Genomic DNA, 10,905 nt, shown 5'->3' on the forward strand with positions numbered 1-10,905 from the left:
CTACTGAGCCCGTCTGGCCTCATTCAAACCAAATGCAAGTTTTGGGCAGATTTTCTCTGTAGAATGGCTCCAGATAGGGCTATTTCATGGCATTGGATATCAGCAGGTTAAAATTGCTGAGGCATCTGTCAGCAAACAGTAGCTATCAGCACTTTTCTCTTACCCAAATCCTGCGTGGCCAGCAATGGCACTTTGCAGCTGGAAGGAAACAAAGAGCCATTACTTTCAGTGCACGCTCCTGATCAGGTTATATATTGATAGTTTGTGCTAGGAAGAAGGGTTTATGAGCGCCTCTGGCAACTGGTGGTTTGAGCTGTGCACCTATAAATTCCAAGTTGGCAATATCAAACAAAAATTATTCTCTGGCTACAGCCTGGGGTAACAGAGAGTGGGAAAAGCCAAGCTGCACTACTAATCCATAACCACAGAAATTACCTCCATTCCAAAACAAACACTACATAAATTTTTTAAAGCTGGTCAACACAATATATATAATAAAATGTCAGTAGTGTAATATGTGATATATTGCATTTGGTCTTTTATACAGTTCTGTATCAGAGGTAACTAAGAGCAAAGGTCGACAGCCATTTTTGGAGCTGATTCTGCCTAATGAATATTACCACCAAACCATTCTACTCTGATGACAATACTTGCTGATTAATTACCAGACAACACCTACACAATAATGCAAACATGCTAATTTTAAATAATTTTTTTCTCATTTGAAATGTCATAAACATTTGTGAATCTCATTATAATTATTCTGGTGCTCACAATGCTACAGCCGGGAGAAGACTCTAATGTTAGAGACTTGGCAGCAGTTGTATTTAAAAAGTGATAAACCCATTATGTGTTTGGAATATATCCTCCCATCTGTTGACAAACAAAGATTATAAAAACCATTGGACTGAAATCAAATGTTTTTAATAACCAGTTTTCTTTCCCCCAACAATAAAATAAACACAGTCTAACAAATAAAATGTAAAATGCTCAACAGTTTACACAAGACAATTTTTACAGTTTCATGGGAGATTTTGAAATTTTCTCTGTGGATGTTAGGTATTTCAGGCAGGTGTTTGTGCTATCTGTAAGGCCCACTTGCTATAATGAATTTCATTTTGTGAGATCCTATTTAACTCACCCTGCTTAGTTAAATTATTTAGCAAATTAATTCTGCTTTCTTTCTAACGCTTTGCTGCATCTGTGTTCTATAGCTAAGGAACAGAAATTGGGATGCTGTTAGAACGGTATGCTTCATTAGTCAATTGATATTAAAAGGAAGATATAAAATACAGAAAACGTGTTCTTTTCTGAGTTCTCATTAGGGCATGATGCTATAGTTTCATTTTTGTCCTTTGATAAGCCTCCTGTCCTTAGATCAGAGACCTGTTGGAGCATGCTGAGGCTTCTCTCCTGTCCGCTTTTCCCTTCCTCTGCCCAGATCATAGCTCTGGCAGCAAATCTCTGCTGTGGATACTGTACTCCCCAAATATGTTAGGACCTTCACTTAGCTTTGAATTGTCAGAAATTGTACATGATAAGGACACATCTCTAGGTCCAAGCATGGTCTTCAAACATGGGGAAATTTTTCTGACTATTACTGGTATACAGGAGCCACTCCTTCACCTGGTCTCCAGACTTGCTCACCTTTTACAGAGGACTGCTTAACTCTTTGAATACCTTCAACAGGGTTTTGGTGAGTTTAGCACTCATTCCTGTAGCCCTCATCTTGTGGTTTGAATTTGCTGTATCCTGTGTAAAGAATTCATTGTTGTAGGCAGATTGCACAAAATCACTCTTGATTTAAATCAGGATACAGTAAAATTCAAATTCAAATCAATTTATTCATTTACAACATGCAAACAGAAATCACAGTTACAGGCACTTAGGAACACAGGAGACAGAAAAACATGCTGAAACTACCATCACCAAGATCCAACCAGAAAACCCCCTGTCCTTACACTTGCCTGACTTGCAGTAGATTTTTCCTGGAAATATTTCTTTGTACAAAACCACTGCCTAAGGTTGTGTTCCCCAGAGACAAGCCATTCTCAGCAGAACATGCCAGATTTTATACCTCTTCCCACTCCTGGGGTCCTTTGTATTCCTCCTCTCTTCCACTTTCCCCCTTCCTATGCCTTATCCCCTTCAACATTATTCTGGGGATACCTGTAACACAGCTCTGAGGAGTGATGGTTGGACAGTGTGACTAAGCTTTAATGCATCCAAAAAACTCATCCAGTCAAGAATAAAGACAGTGAGGTACAAAACAAGGGGGACAAAGCATCTCCTTCTAGTTTCTGATTCACTTTACATGACAGGTGGGAGAAGCAGCTCTACATGAAGGGTAGGGAGGGTCCAAATTTGTGAGGACCAAATGGAAAGGAGGGACTGGATGAACAACACTGGTTTATAATGCTTTAACTTCTATAGATATGAGGTATTTCCTTCTGAGCCAGTCACCCCAGGCTGTATTTGCTACAGGTGGAGAGAAATAAGTAGGTATTACCACAGAAAGATTTCTCTCATTAGGCATCTTTAACACATAAGTCAGGTATCTCAATAGTTCAAATGGTTCCCTCTCCACAAGTACCTGTTTGCATATTTCCATTTACAATGAAGGTGCCCTGGGGTGGCATGTACAGATTTGGATATCTGACCTAGCAAAAAAGGAGCATTGAGTGAAACATATCCTGGGTCTAGTGGGTGCATTTCCACCCAGAGCATGTCTCAAGAAATGAACTTGAAACACACCTGTGTATTGGTAAATAGCTCAAAGACACAGCTCACCTCCATGGGAATCAGTTCATTTGGGGACACACTCGACAGGAACCAGCAAGCTTTGAGTTTCAGTCTCCAGGAGGTGTTTTTACAAGATGTTACACTTCAAATGCTAATGGCTATATGATTTAATTCAGGGGGTCACACCAGACTTTTATTAGAAATTCAGACTTCAGCCTAGTTGTCTTCTCTGCTGGAAGACAAAGAGAAAACTATGATAAATTAAGTGTCAAGTGTGATATACAGATAAATGTTGCCATGAAGTGTGTTCCTCTGGAATTTAACCAGGCCTGTAAGCCAGTGTAGCACTGTAAACTAGATTTACTAGTGGTAAAGTCAATTCAAAATGTCTCTCTTTTGTGTCTAAATATTTTTGTGTCTAAATATTTGTGTCAGTCTTCTTTTGCATAAGATCTGTGTGACTATAATTTTTTGAAACATTTGAAACAATTTTAAATTTTCAAGAAACATTTTCTCACAACTATCTTGTAAGCAAGTGTAATTTTCTGCTGTAAGTAGCACTAAGCTTAAGTGTCTCGTGTAATAAGTGTCTTGAGTCCCTGTAGCCTTCACATTCTCAGTTACACATTGATTTTTAGTGTAGTGGATAGATAAGGAAAAGTGAACTTGTTTGTGAAATCAAGGAATGCATCTAGTCTTTCCTTAATTCAGATATGGGCTTTCTGAGAAGCATTTAGCCTGACATTACTGAGTGTCACTTTCTACTTATCTGCTGGAACCGGCATGAAGGTGGGCTCTCCAGCTCCACTTCACAGTTAGAGACTGGTTTCTGAAGATAGAGAGTTCAATCAGGTGATTCACTCTGCGTGTTATGACAGCTGAATTCTTATTTTCTTCCATGATTTCACAGCAGTCTCCCTAGATAAGGCTTTGAAAGACAGAGTTAATAGGGTTCTTGTCAGCAACATGGCTTTACTTGTTATGAAGCTGGGGGCACTTGTGTTACTCAGATGATGGTGGTGCTGCTCCCAGTTTCTTTTATCTGGATATTCCTACTTTAAGGAACAGCATGTTGAACAGCAGTGACTTGTATGATTTCTTTAGGCTGACTTGATGCCTTTCCTTTGAGAAGAGGACAATATGGTGTTTTAATCAAAGCCTTGGAAAGCTGTGCCAGGGGATAAGTTGTCCCATCCAAGGGATGTTGACAATTTTTATTATACCATGAGAGAATAGGATTGTTGATGCACCTTACTGTTTTATTGCAGTTCCTCATGCTTATTTTCTATCTCACATGACCTAGTTGCTGCTCAGCTCAAGTCCTGTTGGCACATCTAGCATTCTCAGGAAATGTCTTCAAAATCAGAGATATATAAACTATCTACCTGCTGCCTGACAATCCTAGTTTGCTGTCTATGTTGCTCCTCTTAATTGTCCAGTCCAACACCACCACCCTGAAAATAATTTTAAAAGGTCCTACAAAAAACTTCATGAATATTTTTCAGTATTTGATGACCCCTGCACTTTTACGATAGAATCAAGTAATATTGCAGAGGGTTTTTCTAGACAATCACCAATCATGAAGGTAGATTTACTTTACTGCCAAAAGTAGAAAACTTACACAAGTAGAAAAATAATTTTAGATGGTTTTATTTTTGTTTCTGAAGTTTGGGTTACACCCATTAGGTACAATTAGATATAGTCTCTCTAGCAACAGCTATTTTGAACAATAATAACCTTAGGATATAGTATAGCTTATTTGCTTCTGCTTTGCTGAATTATATAATTGATATTTATAAAAATAAGATTGCATAAAATGTGCAAATAAAAAGAAAGGTAGAATTTCAAATTAGCTTGAGGTTAGAAGTTGTTTCACCAAAAATGTGGGTTTGAGCTAAAATTAGCTCCTGACATTGTTTGAATACTGTTGGAGAATACAGAACAGTGAGAATCCTGTGTTTGATATACTCTACACATTTAGATATAGCTTGTACATACCAACTGAGCCTAAGTGATCGAAGAAACCTTGATAGCACACAAATGGATAAGTGGTAGATGGTAAAAAATAATTGCTGATGAAACCTGTGTTTTTGTTGTTGTTATTCTAAACCTTATTTAGCTGTTGTTTGTACATAAAGAGTATTTCTATAAAATCCTCCTTAAGTTCCAGAATTTTCTCAGAAATTGCTTTACATGTAAAATTTACCTATTCTTTTGCAATGTTTTTACATGCTTAGAGAAGGTCCACTTTATTACAGAAAATAACTTTTCCTACACTTATTACCACATTATATCGAACTCATTATTTAAGATTTCATGAGATACATTTCAAAATCCAAGGTTTTTGTAAAATCTCTCCAAATGTCAAAAGGCATTGAGATCAATATTAGACTGAAAAATTAAAGGTAAAGTATTCTAAAGTTTACTGAGTGTAAGACAAGAGAGACCACAGTGCCTCCTAAACCAGTCCTGCAAAGGAGTTATTTTGGGCTGCAAAAGGATTGTATGCATTTGCTAATTATCGTCTGATGCCAATTGTGTATTACTGTGGACAATCCCAGAACACATGCAAAAGATCTCCAGTGAGTATACATCGTCACTGGCACTTAGGATACTCATTAAACTGGAAGATATATTATTTTCTTGGAATAAAAATATTTCTGTCTAAAATGTTGCTGTATATTCATCAGTTGTGACGCTTATTTGATTGCCTTTTATATCTTCATGGTTTTTTCCCCAGTAAAATATTTTCCAGTCAACCACAATGTGCCTTCCTGTGAGCCTTACTGAAGAGCTAGGCTAGCTACCTGCCCATAAATCCATGTAAGCTGTTTTGTATCATTGAAATATGTGGTTGAGATGCCAGCCTGGACCTGAACACGTTGGACTTCCTTAGTCCAACAAGGTCCAACTGCAAATGAAAATTTGGGTGGACTGTAGGTGTTGTCCCTCTCCTGCCCCTGGCAGCTACAGGAAGTGTCCAGTGCACAAGGAGCACACTTTTTAATATGAAATTTTCCCATCATATTCTCAAAACTGCTGTTCTCTTCCTGCCCTGAGTGAGAACAAGACTCCCTCAGAGGAGGGCTTTGGAACTCAGGCTCCTCTTCTCATGCTATTGGCTTGATGTGTATGGGATTAATAACCAGAAAAATCTGAAGGAGCAGAGAAGAGCATCAGTAAAGTAATGTGGTCTAACCCAGGACTCTCTTGCCACAGCCTCGGCACATGAGGGCCATCCCTGGGCAGGGAGCAGCTGGTGCCTCTCACCCATCATCATCAGAATCGTGTAATGAATCCAGACAGCAACACCCACCCAGCCCAGCCACCACGCCAGGGCTGCACCTCTGTGGCCTCCAGGCCTTCCTGCAGCCCAGCAGGGCACAGGTGTAGCCCAGCTCCTCTCCCAGCCCTGCGGCACTGCTGCTGCTGCTGGGATGGGGAATGTGGCTTGACCTGATGCTTGGGGTGTGGAGGCTGGGGCAGCAAGGGGAATCCTCCTCGTTTTGACCTGGAAACTGGGTGTGTTTGGGACACAAACGTGAAATCAGTCCTTGTAATATATTTACCAATGTTTTCTGGAACCACCTGATATAAAAAAACAGTTTCACTAATCAGTCAAGGTAAATCACATCTATTTGCAAATTATCCACAACAGAGAAAGACATGAGTAGTTCAACTACAGGGCAAACTGAGTCAGTTCTGCCAACTGGTTGGTGGCGTTTTGGTCCTCTGAAACGAGCTGAGGATTCTTTGTAGAAATTCCTCTAGACATGTTACACAAGGCAAAGAAATTATCTGAGGGACTTTAAAGGTGGAACAATGTTATTCTAGAAGTTCCTAATGAAAATACTATATGTTGCCACCTCCATGAAAATTATAAATTAAAAATACGTTGAAAATAAATTAATACTACTTAATTCCTATGTGCTTGAGATTAAATTTTCTGCTAATATATCTCAAGGCAGTTTATTCTGTAATTTACCTCAAAGAGTTTAAAGAGTAGATGAGGTATCTTTTGAGGTGTCAATTTTTACTTTTTTTTTCTATGAACTGATTAAAACACAAAATCCTTGCTAATATAGTAAAAGGAAAAATTAACCAAATTATGACAAGCTTGTCATTATCACAGTATCCTACGGAAAGCAGTAATTTATAAGTAATTTATGGATTAATTAAAATAATGAGATTATTTACTATCACAATAATTTGTGAAAGATAGACTTAATAGTTTTGATGAGTTTACAAATGTGTAAAAGGAATAATGGTGATTTCATTAAAGGCATTCAACTAATATTGATTATTATTTTGATGAAGAATTGAGTCACTTCCATGTCAGTATCTCAAAACATAGTTGTTTCCAGTGTCTAAAATGTGGTTGCTTCTGTTGTAATTCTGCAAGAAAGTTGTTTTGTTTGTTTTTTTCATTAGAAACCTCATTCCAAAGGCTAGAAGCAATAGAGGATACAGCAGGAAGACACTCTGATTGTCCTACATTTGTTGAAGGCAGAATCTCTTTTTTTTATTTCATCTGTCAAAAATTGTTTCTGAGTTCCTAAATTTCTCTTTGACCTGGGATTTCAAATATTTTCTTTTGGAAAAAGCCTTTCAGTGGGTCTGTTTTGCATTTATGTTAATGCTTGCTTAAAGTTTCCCTGTTCTCTTAGCCTTTTGTACCTTAAAACATGCATAGTTTGTATTTAGATGTAATTTTTGATCGGAAGTACAGAAATAGGAGTCTGGCTGTCAGGCTTATCTCCCACAACATACCTTCTAACCATTGAGGGACTAAGTGAGTTAGGGCATAAGCCTCTGACTGGAGGGACCTACAGCAATGGTGGTGGGAGCTTATTATCTCTTTTAAGGTATTCAGTATCATGGATCTGACACTGATCTTTAAAGAGGTTTATGAAGGAATGGCCAAGGAGGACCATATACCTCCACAGAGTGAGCAGAAGCTCTTTCAGATCAATATAGATATTCACTCATGTAAATGTATACATTCACAGCAGCATACAAGGGGAATGTGGGTCTGAGAAACTCAAAAAGCACAAAGGTCTTAACGAGTTAAGCACCTTTCAAGCAAGTTCTTGCTATAGCTGTAGGTAGTGATGCAAAATCTGTAGGCTTAGGGTGTGGTGCTCCAAGAGGACAGAGGGCTTCTGTGCACAAACTTGTGGCTGGGAATTTTTGGTGGGTTGCAAGCAACATCTGTCATGACTCTGATACAGCTGATAGGCTGATGGTCATGGAGCCCAGTGAACTCCTCACAGGTGCCATGCTGACATCTGGCAGCTTGAGCAAGGAAAGGTGGAGGCTTGGGCTTTGGGCTGTGCTCATCAGCACAGCATAAACAGCTCACCATTAGCCTGTCACTCTCTGAACAATGTCCTACAGCCTGCATGGGCTAGCATGGGTGAACAGCTGATCCCAGAAGTCTGGCAGCATGGCTAGAAGCTGTCATGCCTCTTGCCACTGGGTCAGAGAAGGGCCCTGACTTGTGTTAATTACTAGAATAATATTCCCACATGACGGTCAGTTCTGAACAAACAGGAGGCTGAAAGATTTTCATTTCAAGTTTTCACCTCCTGCAAATCACACTGGGACAGCAAGGAGCTAGGTGAAAATGTTTTTGAGGGCTTTCTGGAGCCCAGTGAGGGGAGTGAGGGAATGTGATGGATACCAGGAAGGACATAGTTGTAGGAGAGAGAAAATCTGACTCACAGACTGCTCTTTGTGGCAAGTTAAAACAAGGGAGACAGAAGGGTTTAGTAGAGTAAAGAGAGACAGAAGGGACATTTCAGGGCAAAGCTGGGACAATCTGTTTGGGCCTATTTGAAAGAAATGGACCAAGTGTTTTGTTGTAGGGCAAATCTGTCCCTCTGACTTTTCCCCAAGATCCTGTCCACTTCCCAGAGCGCTGCTGCCTTCCTGCTGAAGCAGTATTTTTTCTACCACTATTAGTTGAAAAGATGTGGATGCGGCGACACTGGCCACAAGGCACTATTTTATTTCCTGTTTGATAGCTCTGCACAAACTAATGCATCTGAACAGCCATGGGCACTGGATTTATACATATATCTGTACAGTGAGACTGAAAGACCACTTTCAACTGTCCTACTGCCTTTTCTGGCAAAGACTATTTCTGCTACACAGTGAGGAAAACTAAGTGCATCATTCTGAAATTTGCACAGCTGTGATACTAGAAATTAGCTTTGTCACAGAGCTTGGTCATTGCAGCATCTTGCCAAAACTAAGTCTCTTCAAAGTATAAACAGACATGAAACTTTTAAGCCAAATCCACTAGTGCAGATAGCTTTTAGCAGTCTGTAATCTTCTGGCACCAGAGGGGAGGTTTTCTCTCCATCTAGTTTTGTACATAAGAGCATATTCTCTGCTTGACATTAGGAATGCTAGGCTGAAGGTGGCTTGGCACTGTGGCACCCTTGGGCACACAGAGCCCTCATGCCAATCTCTGCATGAATAAAAAGCACTCCAGACTCCAAATTTTGCACATAGGTACCCCTATTATTTACCTGGGTCTTTTTCTTTTTTTGTGCAAATAGGATGCAACTGAGAGAGGGTTTATTTTGGCTGACAAAGTGGAGCTGTAGTGCTGTTTAGGCACAATATCACCATGGAGGGACCCATAAACCAAGTCAGCTCTTTGGCAGATTTTCATCTATGATGAAATCCTAATGTAAACTAATTATATGGTCACAGCTTACAAACTTTATAAGAAAGCAACAACCAGACTTGTTTTTCTTGTCAGTTTCAGACATTGAAACTTAACTGTAGATGTTGCAAAATTAATCACCTGGCTAGAGACTCCATAAACTGTACTGTATTGCATACACATATAAATTTCCAGTACATTTTCCTCCTTTAAATACTGGCTTTAGTCCATACATTTTTAAAATTTGCAAGTAACCTGCACACACACCCCCCAAAGCCTAAATAAAACCAGTCCACAGTCAAGACATTGAAAATTGTAAGCATAAACTCCAGCTTTAAGTATCAAGATACTCATATGTACTAAACATCTTGTATCAGGAGGTGGTTCTCTTGCTGTTGTCATAAGTCAGCCCTTCGCTCCTTGTGTCTGCTTTGAATGATTTTATCCCTGGGAGCACGAGGCTTGCTTCATCCTGCTTGCTTGTCAGCAGGGTTAATGCACTGCATTACAAAAAGCATTCTTCACAACCGGTGCTCACAGGCAGCACTTTTAGGTCTATAAGCACAACCTGCAAGGTTCTCTATCAACACAATCATAATTTATGCAAAGCTCTCCCAGTAAATTGAACCTAACTAGTCTTTTCTTGGGGTGAATATGCAGAAGCCTTTCTTTTATTATTGCTCATGTAGAGAAAGCAGCATTCTCCTTGACAGTGGTAGGATGTGGATGAGGAATATGCCTCACAGCTGTTGCATCATTTCTCCTGGAAGGCAATGACTTGTAGTCCAGTGTTTAACCGAGGATGAACTGGCAGAAATGCAGCCAATAACAATAATGCACTAAATACATCGTAGGCATATTTTAGTTGCACAGCTGTATCCTTAATGCTGCATCTCCCTTAGATGAGAGATTCGTTGCATTTAACTGGTTTGGTCAAAGCTGCTTCATGTTCCACAAGCAGCTCTCAGAGACTCCCTGGGATCAGTAGCTCTAGTTTCTGGAGAGAAAAAAGGTAAGATTTATTGTGTGACAGAAATGGGCAGCTGAAGCTTTGGAAAAGACTTGTGACATAAAATGGAGATCTGTGCATACTGTCTGTTTACTGTAAGAGGCCCTGCAATAGTTAGGTGTACACTAATGTAATTAACACAAATCAACAAATAAAGGAGTTCAAATGTCTTGGTACTATTATTATTATTACTACTACTACCACTACTATTACTATTACTATCACTATTACTATTACTATTACTAAAATGAAATTACTATTATTATTTTTTTTATGAGTCTGACTTGTTTGGGTACCCCCACATATGAATCCAATGCAGTGGTAGTATATCTTTATTCTTGTAAACCATGGCAAATTTTTCATGTAAAGGTTTGCATGGGCACAAAAGCTTCTAATTTGTGAATAAATTGTATTTAACATCGTGCTGAGAGACTAAATTAACACAACAGTATCAATTAAAATAATAGCAATATCAATT

General features: G+C 39.1%; 1 protein-coding gene across 1 annotated transcript in view; it reads right to left on the reverse strand.

Moving 5' to 3' along the window:
* Window positions 1–908: 908 nt before the first annotated feature.
* Window positions 909–10,905, reverse strand: part of NBEA (neurobeachin) — a 470,218-nt gene continuing 460,221 nt past the window's right edge. Inside the window, exon 61 of the mRNA XM_085061526.1 lies at window positions 909–10,415. The gene's annotated coding sequence lies outside the window, so the exon portion shown is untranslated. The remainder of the gene's footprint in view (window positions 10,416–10,905) is intronic.

Source organism: Lichenostomus cassidix, chromosome 1 (genome assembly GCF_008360975.1).
Source record: "Lichenostomus cassidix isolate B80296 chromosome 1, HeHo_3.0, whole genome shotgun sequence".
Classification (NCBI taxonomy): Eukaryota; Metazoa; Chordata; class Aves; order Passeriformes; family Meliphagidae; genus Lichenostomus; species Lichenostomus cassidix.